The sequence below is a fragment of the Phalacrocorax aristotelis genome, chromosome 1 (genome assembly GCF_949628215.1).
Source record: "Phalacrocorax aristotelis chromosome 1, bGulAri2.1, whole genome shotgun sequence".
NCBI classification, from domain to species: domain Eukaryota; kingdom Metazoa; phylum Chordata; class Aves; order Suliformes; family Phalacrocoracidae; genus Phalacrocorax; species Phalacrocorax aristotelis.
This window is the reverse complement of record NC_134276.1, coordinates 157,708,188-157,726,078: the sequence shown is the minus strand read 5'-3', so window position 1 is coordinate 157,726,078 and position 17,891 is coordinate 157,708,188. Positions and strand designations below refer to the sequence as shown.

Here is a 17,891-nt window from a genome sequence, read left to right as displayed (position 1 = left end):
ATATGATTTCAGTCAGATGATAGCTTTGCTGAGCTACCTGTCATCAAGTAAATAACTTCCCAGGGAAGAAAGAATAGATCCAAATGTTTGAAGGTGATTCTTTGTAACAGCAACCAGTTATGAATTATATCACATTAGCACCACTTCTGTATTTTAGAGATTTTCTCTTTCCAATGCATTTGTCTATCTTCTGCCATCCTTCACAGTTAAGCAATTACTGGTCTGTTGGAAGGACGCCAGCTGTCAGTACTTCTGTCAAACTGACACTTCGCAAATATGTAAGAGTCCGCATTTCTGATGATGAATTCCTCACCACATGTATGACAGGATAAATTACTGCCAGCAATACCTACCCAACGACTCCATGGGTCAGCGGGCTTCCCATAAAAAAGAGGCAGGCAAGGTGAAAGGCACTGTTACAGGATGACAACTGCCACATCGTGGGATTTAAAGAGAGTTGTGTTTGGGTTTCTTTTTAAAACTAAACTTCATTAAAATCCCAGCTACCAAAATGTCTCAAGCACTATGGCCACATCCATTACACTGGTAACATGCATAATGAGAGTCAAGCAGAGCCACGGGACAGGTCTTTATCAGGGAAGCATGAATACCAACACTAGGTTGTCTCTTCAACACAGGGGACTATCCACTATTTGGGTCTTCCTGAACCATTTCAGTTTGGGCAAGAAACAGATGAGAGAGAGTCAGATGCAGCCTTCCCTGCACAACCACACAACGCATGCAGTGAGCACGCTTGTTCCACTGCCCTGTCCATGCTCTCAATGCCATCAACACGGTGAGGAGGCAGCCACCTCTCCCAGCAATTCTCTCTGATGGGTCCTCATGACTTTTCCAGGTGCCCTCTCCCATCCTCACTGCCCACAGACAACATCTGCTGCTCTGCAGGGAAAGAAACACCTCAGCCGTGTTGACTGAACCTCTCAGAGGACCAGTTGCAAGACAACAGGCCTGGGTAAAACAACTCTTAAAAAGAGTTTTAACCTTTCACTTACATATGTACTAACTTTTAACCCTCCTGCCCACCCTACAGACTCACATATCAGGGACACAGATGCAGAGATTGATGCCGCATTGATATAACACAGATATCAAAGTCATACCACAATGAGCAGTACTTTACATTTATCATAGTAGTGTTGGTTATGTGTGTCTACTGCATAAGCCCACCAAGGAAAGAATCTCTTAACCTGCCCCAACTCACATCCTTTCCAGCCAAGAGCATAGCACAAGTAGTGAATTGTGATGGGTTTCCACCCTCCTCACTGCATTTCTTTGCAAGTCATGCATTGTCCCACTGGGTGAGAAGCAAAAGATGGTGTGGAGTCATCAAGTTGGTGAATAATGAATATTTATTTAATTAACCTCTTATTGAGCAGAGCTTGACCAACTAACCTATGGCAAGTGCCTGACTCTTCCACCAGATCTTTCGCTAACTCTCCCCTGACCAACTCATTCAACAGAGCAACGAAGTACCACCCTGGGAGGGTGATTAAACTCTTTGCTGGAAGAAGCATGGAACAGTCTGAGATCACTCAATGTGCGCACATGCCAGCACTCAGAGCCAACAAGCAGAGGTTTCCTTCCAATTGACAAAAGAGAAGTGCTGGTATCTGGGGGAAAAAAACAAGGCTTTTTCCTTGTTCCTTTTAATGATTTCCAGTGCTATCAAAAGACCCAGAGCCACATCTACAGCTGGTACAAATCTCAGCAAATCCACTGACTTTCACAACACTACATGAATCTAAAGCAACTGAGATTTTGGTCCCAAAATCTTAACAATTATAAATTAAAAAATAACACCCTAAATTTTGGTTCCTATTTAAAAAAAACACTGACTGCCCCCTATAAAACTGAAAATACTGACTTCATTTTCTACTCACCCAGGCAAAACCAAAAATGTGCTTTTCCCAAATCTAACACAAGGAATTGCATGCTACTTAAAACAGCAGCAACCACTCCTGCAGCTCCCCTCTATTACTGTAAGCAAGCAGTTATTCTGCTTAAGTTTTCTGGAGAAACCCATAACAGACAAAATGAAACAGTGGTCACATAAGAACAAAGTATATTAAAAAAGAAAATTGAGCTATTTAAGTTAAATATTAGCCATGTCAAAATTGTCCCTCAAAATTGTTACTGACTAATTATTACTAATATAGGATAGCAACATACTACAGACAGCAGCCAAAATGTGTAACTTTTCTAAAACCAAAACTTATATGAAGTCAAGATATAATTAATTTGGAAGACTATGAAACCATAATTGCAGGAAAGACATATGATACAAAAAAAGATAATACAACTTTTCTTGGAAATCCCACAAACTGCTGAAACATCTAGTTAATTCCAAAATAGGATTCCCACAGTAAATGAAAAGCCACCAAAAATAGCACAAAGACCCTAAAATAGCACAAAACCCTGACAGAAGTAAAGCCTCCCAGGAATGTGTTGTAAACTGTCTAACTACAGCTTCCCTAGATAACTCAACCATATATAGATGATATAAATCATATTTTTAACAGGACAGAGCATCACAAACAAGGGTGAATCAATAAGGTTGCATGTGTACAATGCAGAACGTGTTAGAGCAAAATCCTCTGCACCAAGGCAGATCTCACAGTTGCTCATGGCAAATACTGGAGGCTCCACGGACCAAGGAGGTAAAGTGTGGTGGGACATCATTTGGACAGCATGGTAAAGCCTGCAGGCAGAGACTCAGGTTTCTGGGGGGAAGAGGAAAGGATCTGGGTTGCAGCCTGGAGCCCACACCCCACATCACAGCCTGCTCCTGCCATCAAACTGGAGACTGAGCCACAACATAGCTGCGCTTCCATCCCAGTGGAGAAGGGTTTGGGCTTGTTCCCACATGGGGTCTTGACCCAAGACTCAAAGAAAATGAAAGCTAGATCACTGTGGCTGTATTTAATATGGGCCACAATGACAACAGAAACTGTCAAAAACAAGCTGAGTAGAGGCCATACACAAACAATCAGATTTCTGTTGATATGATTAAAGGGATGCTTACAATTAAAAATCACATACAGAAAATCTGAACCTTGGACTAACTCCTCCTAAACCTATGTCAAAAAAAGGTGAAAGGTATTAATTTCATTTTTTTAGCAGCACGTTCTCCTGAAGCCTATGCAACCAAGCTAGCGACATGCACAAGATCTGAAATGGAACTGACTACAGCTTTAAACTAGAGTAGCATTTAAAAACGTGTTCAATAGGTTGAGTTCTGCCTGCTCCCCTGATTCAGGGCATAACCAGAAAAATACGGACATTTCTTTCTCTATGTAATAAAAATAAAACAAATAACAGCACAAAAAGGTAAGAGTAAATGTAGGATTTTAGAATTATTTAACAAATTTCTAAACCCAAATAAAGAAAACTACCCTGATTAAAATACTTGATTTTCCTAACTTAATTTGCCTTGTTAAAACCTGCCACTGAAGTAACATGAGCTGTGAAATAGAAAGGTACAGGATTCTGTCTTTAGCACATGAATCAAACCGGCTTAAGCTGTTCTACAGAGATGGCCTAAGGAAATACAAGTTACACCAAGAACTGGATCATGAAAGATGACAGGTACTAACAAAAGAAGTAGTCTCTACAGTGGTCTTTATCCTAAAAAAATCAACAATTGCACCACTTAAAATACTACAGTTTGCACATCTAGACTTAACTTCAACTGCTGCACAGGAGTCTGTGATAAGGATGAGGGGAGACAGGACGAGAGATCCCTTTCTGGACTTGAACAGCCAGAACCAAGGAAGGTAGAAGGCAGGCAGGGAAAACAAGAGAGAAAAAACAGCTAACTAATGCACCAAGCTACAGCTACAGCTTTGAGCCCAGACTTTCGTAGCTAGTGAACAAGGCTTTCAGCAGCAGAAGTGAAGGACATGAACTGAGATCCCATGCAGCAAAGGTAGGTAAGGACACTTCCAGGGAGCACACTGGGATCACAGAAAGGGCAAGTGCTTTCACACTGGCTGCATCACAAGCACTAAAAGGAGCCAGAAGTAAAAAAAGAAAAATTTAAAAAGCTGCTGTCATTATGGAGGAATAAGACGTGTTGCAACAAAACACTGGAGGAAGCACAGCCTGGATTCACTGATGAAAAGACGACAGGCGGCAGATACACGCGGAGCAACGCTGCTAGAGTACAAAGCCAGAGCAGTCTGGGAAACCTGATAGCATATATCAGGGCAGAGGCTAAAAAGAAGAAATAAAGCATCTAGTGATCTAAAAGGCCTTTGAAAGAAAGCTTTCTGAGAAGGAAAAAATCAAGTGGAAGATGTGGGCTCACGTCATCGCTGTACCATAATCTGGGCAGGCGTCCTACACAAGGACACACACAACATGCAAAACTTCGGAATGGAATAAAGAATTTGCTGTAGAAGATAATTGGTCCATCTAACTGGGTATCTTGCAACTCACCATGGCCCCATCTATGTTTCTACAGAAAGTGAAAGTATCCAATTAAACATCCGGTGCTGAACATGAAAGAGAAAATTATTTCCTAATACCCACCAGGGTGTTTCAAGTTGCGAGCTTCAGCTGGGGTTATTATCTCAGTCTGCACCAATGCAGTGTCAGTGGTGATCATACCATTACTATAATCAATCTAAGCTTTACATATTTGACCAGGGAGCTCACAGCGAAGAAGAATACCAGACCAGACTTCTTATACTTTCAACTTCAAACAACTTCTTTTACACAATATTTTAATTCCACTTTGGCAGAAGGAATCTGACTGGTCATACAGAAGAATGGATATTTTTTTTCTCTCTTCTTAATCAAGATACCTCTGCTCTTCTGCTTCCAGGATAAAAATGTCCTGCACACCACGCACATGCTAATTCATTACACACTTGCTCAGCCATATATTCAAGTGTCTTTCAGAGAGGTCTTTTCAGATCTCTCTCAAATCAGGCTGTATCAGCCCTGGTCCTGAATTAGCCACCTGCAATAACATACTTAATATCTTGAGAATTTACTCTGTGCTCACACTGGCTCTCTACTGTGCTTATCACAAAACTAATTTCTAGTTTCTGGCTAAATTGTCTCCTTCCCCTGTGGTTATTTATTTTCCAGAACAGCTTCTTTCAAGGAAGGCTTCAATTTTGAATATCAAAATTAGTTACAGCCTCCAGGTCAGCTTTACCATTTCATTAACTTTTTCAGATCATTCTTTGCAGATTAAAGGAACCCTTGCAGAACCTGGCTGCACAGCATTGCTCCCACCCTTCAGGCATTCGCACATGGCAAGGCTGCCTGCAGCTTAGCTCTGATGAGCATGTTTGAAGAAACATAATTTTAAAAATACTACAATATTTTGTCTATGAGAAATAACATGGTAAGTAAGGAAACAGTTCCAGCTTTTCACGCTTGGACTCTCACTAAAATGGAACTTGTTTTTCCCGCCTGGATGGATGAACTAGGGTGAAAACTTTTGTTTTCTTCCTGTTAATTGCCAGTGATTAGAGATACAGATTCTTAGTAATAAACAGCATCTAGGCATACCAAGAATTATGGCAAGTCAAGCTCATTTCTGATGTACTTTTCATAAGAAGAGAAAAGCAAAACCAGGTTATCAAGCCCTCCTGCCCCGCTTGGATGCATAGCATACCCCCTCCCTCATCACACTCCAGAAGCTCAGCTGCCTTTCCTTTATAGCTCCCATAGCTGTCACATTATTTCAGTTCTCTCCATCTTTTTATCTTCCTTCAATCCTTCCATCAAGCTCTTTTGTACTTCTGACCTCTCCAACGCTAATTCTTCATTATCCACCATGAATAATGCAAGGAGGGGAGGCAAAGGGCTTCTGTACAAAAACAAAATTATCTCCAGCTGGTGTGGTTCAGCATCTCTGCATTGCCTCCTGGTTTTTGGGAACAGCAGAAACCTCTGCCACAGATCTGGAGGCCTTGTACCCCACAGGGAACCTGCACCTATGACGGTACCCCTTTTCCCCCCTACACCCTCTGCCCAGTCAGCGCAGAGAACAGAGAGCATGGCCGGTCGCTGCTGGGAGAGGGCAGCTGCTGCACCCGGCGTGACCCCCGCCGGTGGTCACCAGGATGCTCGCATAGGGAGAGGGCAAGGTAAACACTGAGGATCCGCTCGCCTGCTGGAATTACGGCAAGGGGGATGAGGTGGAGTCTATTAACAGATTAAACCCTGTCCTGAAGATCACCAAAGCTTAGCCTCCCTGTTTCATTTGTATTAATAAGTGACATTGTTATGTGTTTGGGTGGGCCTGTTTGAAATACCCATCATTCATTCCCACGTGTGGGGGAAGAGGAGGGGAGGCAGCATACATCATCTGGAAAATTCACCATTTTCAGAAGAACACACATTGCATCTGTTTCAAAAGTATATAGCTTATGATGATAAATAATAACAAATGTAATCTTCTATTAGATTTCTTCTGTGTAAGTACTTAAAGGACCATAAACCATGTCCCTCCACCTTAAGGAGCTGCTTAAACTGCAGCAAATTGTTAGAAACTAATCAGGTCTACAAGATACCAATTCATTACACTGGCTAAAATACAAGCACTAATCCCTAATGGCTATCTGGCAAGAATGTAAATTTCATTAACTTCATGTTTTGCTTAGGGCTTGCATAAAATTAAATATTGATTGTCTTGCCACTTAGCACAATGTAAAGATGATATGTGTGTACTGGAGAAGCATATAAATATTTATCACAGAAGTAATCAAATGCCAAGCAAAGCCAGACTAATGACTTTTTTAGGCTGCTTTTGTTTTCTTCTCAAAGAACCAAAGCAGCACTCAGGGCATGCTAAATGTGTGGAATAACACAGGTATAACACACACACTCAACTACCTTCATTTCACATTTGTTCTGGTTTAGAAGCAAGGGATACTCCTTAGCTTTCAGGAAATGTTTAACAACAGGCTGTGGTTCTGTGCTGAAAGTACCACCACAGGACATGCAGCCGCTGTCTGCTCAGGGAAAGAGAAGACATTACACAGGAGGAGTTTAGTTTTTCAAAAAAGATTTTCTCACTGCTTTGTACATGCTTCTGCAATTCAACCTTTGCCACCTGGTTCAAGCAATTTCCCAGGCTCTGTTAGCCTTACTTTTAGGGTTGAAGGAAGCAAGAGTGGTTATTGTTTACTGCACTTACTACATTTCTCCAGTAGAGATTTTAATTTGGGGGGCATAAGGAAAAGTGTAAGGAAATAAATTTTGTGTGGTCCATGAAACAGAGACAGTCTTAGCAACGTTGCCCAATGGGACCCTGAAGCCGACTTTATTCTCTGGGTGACATATTAAAATTAACTTTATTCCATCATGCCTGCAAATGTGGATACTGCACTTGCTGGCACAAAAGTGTAAAAAGAATATCCTGGTTAATTAGATGAATTATAATGACTTTGAAAACACTACTTAGAAAGGAGGTTGAACATGCTTTCACTTGAGGGGTTTGCTACTTCTATGCAAAAATCTGCAATTTCCATACTTTCCAAATGCAGCCCTTTGCAGCTGTAAAGCGCTGCAACAGAGGCTTGGGGGATATGAGGACATCACACAAATAACTAGAATGCTCTCCTTCCTGTGACTGATATTTTTGCTACAATTTGAGGAGTGGAATATTAAAGTCACTTTGTTCTGGCTTTTTGCTGTGGTTTGATACTGGATTAATAAAATGCAAAGTGTCAATAACTGGGGATAGTTCAAATAAAATCAAAAGAGGATTTTTCTTTTCCCTTGGCTAAACTACTTGTCTGAGGTGAAAGATGGGACATAAACCAAGATTTCCTGAAACTGTTAGTTAGAAAAGGCAGAAGAGTTGTTGTTGGTTTTCTCTAACTAAACTCCTTTGCCCTACTGAACTATGTGCATATTGCAGAGCTACAGTCTCCACTCGCAGTGAGTGCCAAAGTGCCTGGTAACTTTTCCTGCATGTCCCCACTGATGCACACTGTCCCCCCAAAGGCAGTCCCGGAGTAAAAGACGACATTACCAAGAAAAGAAAATTTTAAGACATACTGACCAAGCCAGGGAATTTGCAGTGCCTTTGCAATTACTCTTTGTCACCCTCTCCCAAAGCAAGTGAATGTATTGGAGCTTCTGCATTTCATACACAGCTAATCTGAGAAAAATTATTTACATTCTGCCTTGTAACAGACAGTCCAAGGCAGTCTGCTTTCTGCTTATCACAGGCATACCAGGGAACGCATCTGGCACACTGGCCAGTTGTTTGCTCTTACTGCTTGTTTTGGTGGAACGGTCATCTTATGACAGTTCAGAGCAGTTATAAAAACATCAACCTGTGAAGCTGGTAATGGCTAGCTGATTCCCCCCCCCAAAAGAAGGAAGTTACCCTTCATCTGGGCTTTTGGATGCCTTGTAGAGAGGGTGTCAAGAAGAGGTGGTTAACAGACTGATGATGCCACTTTCCCCAAAGCAGGAAAGCCTCCTTCAACAACATTTACTACATACGGTGTCCTGCTACGATGTTGAACGATAGCAATGGATGATAGCTTGCACTCCACGGCAGAGAGATTTATAACACTCTTTTCCTCAAATATAAACAACACATCTAAGCTGCTTCCTCACCAGCCTATTGCTGCCCTGGCAGAGCAGCCCCCAGGTAACAACGCATCCCCCTACGTGCACACCTGACTCCTTCAGTGCTGTCTCTCTAACAGTGGATGGTGTTGCTCAGGCTTTTATTTCATCATTCATGTATCACCTGTTTTGTGGCCTGGCAAGTATGACTGGTCTCTCAGGTAGGTTCAGAGCCATGTTTTCATAAAATGCTGTCCAGGCATATAGCACTCGACAGGTAAGGAATTATCTTGCCAAACCCAGATCACAGAAGAGATCTTGATTCCCCCAAAACTGAAGGAAATTCTTTACAGCTACTGTGCATCTCAGCCTGATGAAGTTAGCAAATCTTTCCTCCAACATTAAAATTTGGCACACACTGCTTTCTCAAGTTTAAACTAATTTTGTTAGAAAGAGGAGGCACTTCCTAAAAATTATAACAAATCTCTACTCTTGAAAGGAGTTTGTTCTGCTGCTGCCTCTGTCAGGCAGTGAAGTTACCCAGCAGTTGTCTGAAAGCCAACAAAGAGGCTTCCCACAGCTCCTAACCGGGGCACAGAACAGGGATTGTTACAGCTGGAAAGGACTGGGAAGCATCCTCTGAAGGTTTACATCAGACATTACTGAATTAGCTACATAAACCAAAAGGCATATTTCCTCAACACCACAAAAACTAGGAAATTGATGAACATCCACGAGACCCACTTAAGATAATTGAGTGTTTATCCAAGATATTCTAGTAGTATTTTCTTGTGTGGTTTTTTTCTTAGTTTTCAAATTGTACGTGTTATATGGTCCTACATATGCCCATATTTTACATTTACTCTTCAGGTTTGAAGAGCGCTATGGAAACAAACACATAATATTGAAGAAACTTGTGAGAAGATTTTTCTTTTTCTCTTCCAATATGGTAAAATAGCAAGTATGTTCATAATCACAATCATTTTCCTAGGACAATGTGCAGGAACATCTTCAACTTCATCAGGCGGCTCAGAGCCCTGTCCAACGTGACCTTGAATGATTCCAGGGATGGGGCATCTACCACCTCTCTGGGCCACCTGCTCCATTCCTTTACATAAAACATTGGCAAATACCTAACGTACACAACAGGTAATAAAATAATTTTGATTGCTGAGGTATTTCACTAAGTGTTACTGCAAGCAGGGATGAAACATATCTCTGCCACAGTGCCTGGAACCCACCTTGTTACCTCCACCAGGAGCTGACATTGCCATCGCTCACGCTGCACTGCACATGCACACCGCACTTCATGAACCCACCCATGGCTGCCAAGTGGCACTTCTTCATAAAACAGCCCGTGGACTTCAGTAGGCTATTTTCACAAGAAGTGCTAATCAGAATAAGCATGGCTATAAAATTTTGTCTGCATCATCAAATTCCTCACTAATACCAGCACAGCCACTGAAATGCCCAACATCATCTTCACTAGGGCTCCCAAAACGCTCTGCTCATCCCGGTGGAGGTAAATGCTCTTCCCACTTAATTTCTGAAACTTCACCCAATTCAGCCCATGACTTTGCCCACCTCTGCTCCCACTGCCTCCAGCTAGATAACACACATGCTCAGATTTAGCTGCATACATATGCACGCCACAAAAGCAAGGTCACAAAGATGGCAATGAAGACAGGAGCTTTCAGTAGATACAGCAAAAAGAAATAATTTTCTTCTGAATGCAATGACTGACTGGTCCTGTCATTAAATGGACTGTCTACATTCACAAGTGCTGGGACACACTTGTATCAGCGTAATCACACTACCCAGACTAATTTTCCTCTATGCTTTTCTCTCCTACACTTCTGTTAAGAGTAGTTTTGCATCTTATACCTGGGTTACATCTCCCCTTAGCCGCTGCCTCTCTTAGTATCTTGGGTGAAAGGCGAAGTAGCATAGGATAAGTGGTCAATACAAGGATGACAGAGCACGCCCTAAGCACCACAGCATTTGTAAAGCCTTGCTGAAGGGTTCATCAGGAAGCAAACGACAGTAAGGTAGCAGCAGAAAGGAAAAACAGCTAATTTGAAGAAAACCACCTGTTTTCAAGAGATTACTGAGAGGTAAAGGAGGAAAGGCTCACATCAGTAAGGAGCCCCAAGCAATTCTGCTTTCAAGAACACAGTGAGTAAATAAGCTATAAAAGATTACCCTGAACTGTCATCTACAAGTGATCGTGTGGTCACTTAAGTTTATTCCATTAGACTGACATGAACTATACGCACATGGAAACAGATATTTTTAGTAGATATGGCCTTTGACCCGATTTATCCTCACTGGATTTCTGAGTCTATTCCCTCTTCAATAGCACCCCAAATGACTCCTTCATCTCCACCAGTATCTCACCAGAATGTTTGAAAGAAAAAGTATAACAATGGGCTCCAGAGAAAGCAGCTGAAAGGGAATAAACCCTACGCCTATCTTTGTACTCATGGGGCACAACGATGCTTGTATTTGTTCACCCAGGCAAGCAGCAAAGCACGCGGCATTAAGCTCTTGAGGGGCTGTCAAAGATGATGCCTCCCCAGCACTTCTTTAAATTTAGGCTGTGGTGTTACACAAGTCCTATAGCTACCAAAGTGATTCTGTAGAAAGGCTTCAATAACATTAGTGTTCAGGAAAAGAGCAAGTTTTAATGCACCTATATGCATGCAACAGTATGTCAAGACAAAAGATGTTAGGCTTTGTAAAAGCAAGTGGAAAGGATTTTACAGGAATCATCCCATCACCAACAAAACTTCATGGATGGTCCCTTCTGAACAGTCTACAGCCAGAGCAAAAGCACAAATCTGTCCTAAAAGGGTGAGGCTGGCCCATGAGCTGCTACAAACAAGGCAAGGCGCAGCTGCGCTGAGGCTGGTGACAGGAACTGAGCAGCCTCCGATCAGGCCACGTCCTCCACACTCACACCTGGCTCAGACTACATCCCCTGGCATGCCACCACCATTTTGGGGGAGCCCTGTGTTCCCCCACAGCTGCCTTTGTGCAGCACAAGGCCTGCTTCTAGTACCATCTGGGAGGTGCCTTGATGTCTTCCTACACGCACTCCTCAGAAAGGCAGCAACAACTTGGGCCTCCAGACAACTCCCCTTGACTGGACCCTCCAGCACCACACAAGCAACGTCACTTCTCTGGCTGTTGGTGCACTCACCCCCTTCTACGCACACATGGGTTTTAGGCCTAGAGTACAGCTGCAAATTATGTCAATTAAGATTTAGATGGGGAAATTAAGGCCAAAAGAAGACAAGAACTTCAAAACAAAAGGAGCTTAAAAGGGGGTGGGGGGTTGCCTCCAGAAAAGAGCCAAGGAAGGCCTTAATTTGCAACAATTTCATTAACAGCCACTAAAAAGCTAGGCAATCTATTGGCAATGTAAGCACTGGTAACAGTAAAAAACTGCCTCCTTATCAGAACCAGGTGGAAAAAATTCACTTTTGCATTTATTTATGTAACAGAAAAATTAAGAGATTTTTTAGCATAAGTGAATTCTTCCATTGGTATCTGGTTTTCACAGAAAATGCAAACACCAAAATATCAAGTACTTCAAATTGCTGTTGCATTATTCTTATAGAAGATAGTACAAATGCCTTACAACTGCGTTATCTTCCATGGATTGAACTACTTCACTAGATGGGCTCTAAATCCAACATGCTCTGTGGCTGTGTGACTACGACGCAGGGGGCAAGACCCTTGTACGCTTGTTAAGGGGTATAATTTGAACAGGGATCCAGTTAAAACAAAACAGGATTATGAAGTATTAGAATTTCAACATCCACACAATCTGGATCTTTAAAAAAAACACTAAGATCTTGGCTTTGTTTTTTAAAACTATAAAACTTTTTTTTTTTTTTTTTAAATTAAAAACAAAACCCTTGATGTGGAGGGATACCACCCAGATGCTTTCTGCTTCAGTCTGGGCATTATATTTTCTTCCCATATGGATTTGGTATCCATCTTCACCTCTAAACTGCTATAACTGAGGATGAGGTTCTCCAAAATCAGAGGACTGTGAAACTGTAGAAATGAAGAAAGTTATTGACATTGAACATCATCGAATGTCATCCGGCAGCAGCTCCTGTTGGATGTCTCTCCTGTGCAAGTTCTGACAGGCTGGTGAGAAGGGACAGCCACAACGAGAGATGCCCGTGGCAAGTGCACTGCCCTCCCTGCCTGCTCCTGCCATGTTGCAGCACCCCACCGCAGATGTAGGATGTGCAGACCCAGATCAGGCTTCAGCTGCACGGGGGCTTCCCTCCCCTGGTTTTGGCCCACATTCCCTGTGTCTATATAATTAGCCAGCAGACAAATGTGTCAGTAAACAGCACTCATGAATGTGTCACATAGCTCCTGGGACCTCAGGTCCAACAAAACCCATGGCAGATTGCACAGGACTTGGCTGGAGAAGCTTTACCTTGCCTGTTAACGAGGAACATATGTACCACTTTATATGCAACCTTTGGTAATGTAATACTCAGAAACCACCCTGTCAAGATAAGGTTGAAAAGAAACAAAATCGCTGTTGTTATAATCCAGTTTTCATCTTGGCCAATTTACCCTCCGAGCCTCCTGTTCTCCAGGCAGTATTTTCTTTATTATACAGTGCACAAAGGGGAGGAAAAAAATTTAAACAAAAAAATGGGTGACCTCTTAGGTTGCCAATTTGTTCCACATTTCCATTACTCTGCAACATACAACTGTTTTGTGTGCGCGTCCCTCAGCCTGAATTCCACAGACGCATCCTCCTGAAGAGCTGCAGGGCAGGAGGGAAAAGAAAAAGGAAGAAGTTTTCTATTCCAGCTTCTGCTGCCAAAAATTGAGCTGTGAACCCACCAGAAGATCGAGGGGACACGGAAGAGCAGGGAGCAGTATGCTCCACATAAGAACAATCAAACTTGTATTTCTGGACTGAAATGAGTAAGTAAATGCACAACAAAACAAACATATTTTTTTGTTAAAACCACAGAGAAACTCTTTGCAGGGAGAACTTGATTTTAAAATTATTCTCTCTAAGATTTGGCCACTGCATCAGAAAAAATATTCTCAAGGTCCTTAAGGGGACATTTTCTTCTGAGCAGCTCTCCAATCTCTGTGAACAAGGGAGCTACTCCAGTGCAACTTGTCTATGAAACATTTAATAATTTGGGTGAGATTTTAAAAGGTCTAGAGGATTCAGGAGAGTATCTCCAATTACCTTTCAAGAGGGCTCGTGCTGAACTCACTAAAGATCCCCTTTAATGAAAACGCTAGATACATTATTAGCAGATGTCTCAGGTTAAACATTTTAAATAAAGTGGATGTAATATGGGCCATAAGTCAGTTGCACCAGATTAGATTAATTAAAAGCTAAAACATCAACACATGAAAGAAAGTCAAAATATACAATGTAACTAAATTGACAAAAGTCTCTGAAGTTTAAGTTCACCAGGAAGTAAACTGTAGATCCTGCACAGCAACAAGCTTAGGAAGCTTAAAAGTTAAGTACAACTAGTAAGTAGATGATCAGGAATATGTGCCTTTGTTAGGAGAACATCTTAAAATGCTGTGATTTTTTTAATTTCTTCCCCCATCTTTATGGAATCATTATCCAAAAAGCTCAATTTAAAAAATTACATTCAAAATTTCAGGTGATTTTTTTTTTTTTTCTGCATTTTTAAAAAATAGTAGATTCAAAAGGCAAGATAAAAGTTCCACTAAATGTCAAGACAGGCACAGTGTAACCATAGTACATTATTACCCTGAGAAAGGTTACTTGAAAGTGTTAGCACTGGAACAGATTTTTGTGCTGTTAAAGGTCACAGACATTTTTTCTAGTAGTTTCCACTGGAACAAGATAGGGCCATTTTGGTATCTGCTCTGCAACAGCAAAATAGATAGGACTGTTGACTGAATAAACAGTAAAAGCATAATAACAGTTGGGTATTTTTTTAGTCTAACTGTGTTAACATTTTGTGTATACACCGATATCATATATTTACACAGCTAGCAAATTATATCTGTAATGGTTACAAAGCTACAAGGATTAGTCATCAAAATCAATTCTATCACTACCAATCTCTATAAATATTAATGTTCCACACTAAACTACTTAATCTGTCACAGGGAATCAAAATCATTTAATCTTCACAGACACTTTAGCTTACTTTTAAAATTTCCATGACTATTACCTTGCCCGGTTTATAAAAGGAATTAGTGCAATTCCACAAAATTAATAGTGTAAATCATCCAAGTGTGATCAAAAGACACGATCCTTTCTCTCTCTGATTTTAGTGTCCTTGTTTTTATGGGAAGCAGAACATAACAGTTTAATCTTGCAAAGGCAAATTCTGCATTGGTTGTGGGAGGGGTGTAAGATTGATTATCATGTAATAATTTACACAGTAACTTCAACTACAAGCCCCAGTGGAGAACCAGGGACCTGGTGTGCTGGAGGATGGCACGTCTACATACACCAATGACACGGGACCTCTTGGTAAGGCATCCTGGCGCACCACCCAACCACCCATCCATCCTCTGTATCCTACAAGAGTGTTTCAAAGCACTTATCGCTGCCACTCCACAGAAAGCAGCTGATGCAAAGAGAGATGAAGGTTGAGCCCATCAAAGGCAGAGTGGCAGCTGTCACTCATTGATTTGAGGACCTGGGTGACCTAAGTCCCATCAGGAGCACACTGCAGAAGTGGAGTTCAAATTCTCATTGAAGCCACAGCAACAGGGTCACTCCTCTAGCCTTATGATGCAAAACCCCAAGACACTCCCTAATTAATACTGAGCCTCCTGGAAATGGAGAATAAATTAAAAAGATGTGGTACAAATGTATTCTCCATCTGTGACTCCCACCACAAGTCACTCCACAGAAGCTGGAAGTTTTTCCATGTGATTTCAAGGAATAATAACCTGGTTGCTCTCAGTTTTACAGTGATCTCATTGCTAAAAACATTTCAAACAGACAACTCAAGAGCCTTTCTCGTTTAGTGTCAAACATAACAGAAGTAGCCAAGAACCCACAAGCTTTGCAAACCCATAAAATCACATTTGGCTTTCAGCTATGGAACAAAAATAGAACCAAATCACAGAGGTCTCATATAGTCCATGGGAGCTTCCACCAAGTAACGAACATGGGCTGCAGCCTTTGCCCAGATTTTGACAGATCTCAGTTTCCAGCAAAAGTAAAATGGGCTGATAGTTATTGGGTTTGATCTTCTACATGAAACAAGCTTCCATTTTCCCTACAACTTTCTTTGCTCAACAACTTTCAGCTAACATGGAGCATATTATTTAGAATCCCATCCAGTTTAAATAAACACTCCAAGCAACTGAGGATTTATCACTTCGTTGATAATCAGTTCCACTGCTTCACTGCATTCACTGTTAAAATATGCTTTTTTTCCCCCCTTGACTGAGTTTTGCTGACTAACGTGGAACCACAGGAAGCAAAGAACCCCCCAGGATCAGAGATATTCTCTGTGTGGAGGAGGTTATACTCTACAATCAAATGTTTTCTTTTTTATGAAGGAGACAATCTGTTTAGTTTAAGTTCTCATTATAAAAACATGTTCTCCTAAATTCTCTGGAGTTAATTCCCCATCTAGAGTGGTCTACGAATCTTGTTCTTAATTAAACAATGCTTCTCTTGTACTTTGCATGCTTTCCTAATTATCTTTTTCCTTTTTTTTTTCTTTTTTAAGATAACTTGCTTTGATGTGTGAAGCAAAGTCAATGATATAGTCAGAACATTTTATATAAGCTCTCTGCTTTCCCAAGCGTTGAGCATCAATATTAGTATCTGGTTCCGAAACTTTTGTTCCAGACAAGAAAGAAAGAAAGTTATTGAAAAAAGAAAGCCTCAGGATGAAAGTTAATTAGATAAGAAAGATTACTTTTTTGTAACAAATTTTCTGACAATGACAGTTATAACAAAGCAATCCTTTCATCACCAATGGCTATTTAATATTTCTGTGAAGCAACATATGAACCCACTCCCCTTCAGAGACACGCGGCTCCCAAAATAAAAGTAGTGTAAACTCCACCCAGCGCTGCAGACGGTAGCTGGGGACACACCAAGGTCTTTCTGACCGCACTGTACTTGCACCTGAGAAGCACTGTTAGGAGCTGTCAGTCTGACCACGTGCTCTACAAAACTGCAAAAATATACTCATGGAAAGGAGAAATTCAAGGGCAGAAGGAAGGGGCGATCAACAGAGGACGGTCCATGCAGGCTGGCGCCAAGCTTCGCAGGTGATGCCAGAGCATGGGACAGGAGGGAGAAAACCAGAAAGAAAGGACAGCCACTTAAGAGAATGTGATGGATGAAAGAGCTTGAAATCAGACCAGAAGCTTGGATACATTTTCATTCCCTTCCCCATTTTTAAGATAGTATTTGTCATTCAGAAATTGTACAGCAATGACAGACCCTGATGACCACCTAACCTGACCACACAGCAGCACTGGCCCTCTCACTCAGGGATCCTTGCCCTGAGTTCACTAACTCCGGCCTGATCTCTGTCAGAGAGCAAACTCTTTGACACCCCCAAAAGATAGGAAGTTTCCCATATTCTGTGCATTTCTTTCCCACTCCCTCCTTAAAAGGATCTTCTGATGGTCTGATTTCTTTTAAGGTTGACCATCCCTTACTCTGCTTGACCAGGGGATACCACAATCTCTGCGTAATCCACAGAGCAACAAATGTTCCAGGTGGGTTTTTCCCTCTTCACTTCATTCATTGTGCACAAGTTCTTTTCGTTTCACATTCAAGTATTTAGTTTCCTTCTGGTGGCCAAGTTTGGATGTGTCCATACCCATTCTTTGAAATGTCCTGGCCAGGGATCTGGCTGATACCTACCTGAAAAACTTGGAAACAAAAAAACGCTTGCAGAGGAACCAGAAGTATTTCATCAGTACTAAAACAGAAACAAGGGCCTAAACAGCACATACATGTGAGCTCCAGGAGCCAGTCATTGCCCTCTTTCACAGACCGTGGCTCAGCTACAGATCTAGTAAAAAGCCACATGCAGAAATGAGAGTGGTAACTGCAGCAGGAAAGAATCCTCCCCAGCTTTGCTTTGCTTTGCACGGAGACAGCAACAACAATAAAAATCTCTGAATGTTTTAAAAACCTGTCAAATCACTGCAGTGCAATACCTACAAATATCTTCTGTTCACTCCGGGACTTCAACACCTACTAACACTTCCAGCATACACTGTTTACTTTATAAAGTAAAAGTAGCCTGATTTTGCAGAGCACTGAATACCTGCTGCTCTTACTGATAATGGCAGCA

The 17,891-nt window shown here is 41.6% G+C and overlaps 1 protein-coding gene across 3 annotated transcripts in view; it reads right to left on the bottom strand.

The window, feature by feature from the left end:
- Positions 1-17,891, bottom strand: part of CHST11 (carbohydrate sulfotransferase 11) — a 178,067-nt gene that overhangs the window by 117,392 nt on the left and 42,784 nt on the right. Inside the window, exon 1 of one of the 3 annotated variants that reach the window (XM_075075341.1) lies at positions 8,048-8,158. The exons of the other annotated variants lie outside the window; for them this stretch is intronic. The gene's annotated coding sequence lies outside the window, so the exon portion shown is untranslated. Of the gene's footprint in view, positions 1-8,047; positions 8,159-17,891 lie in introns of those variants that run through there. 3 annotated transcript variants of the gene reach the window in all.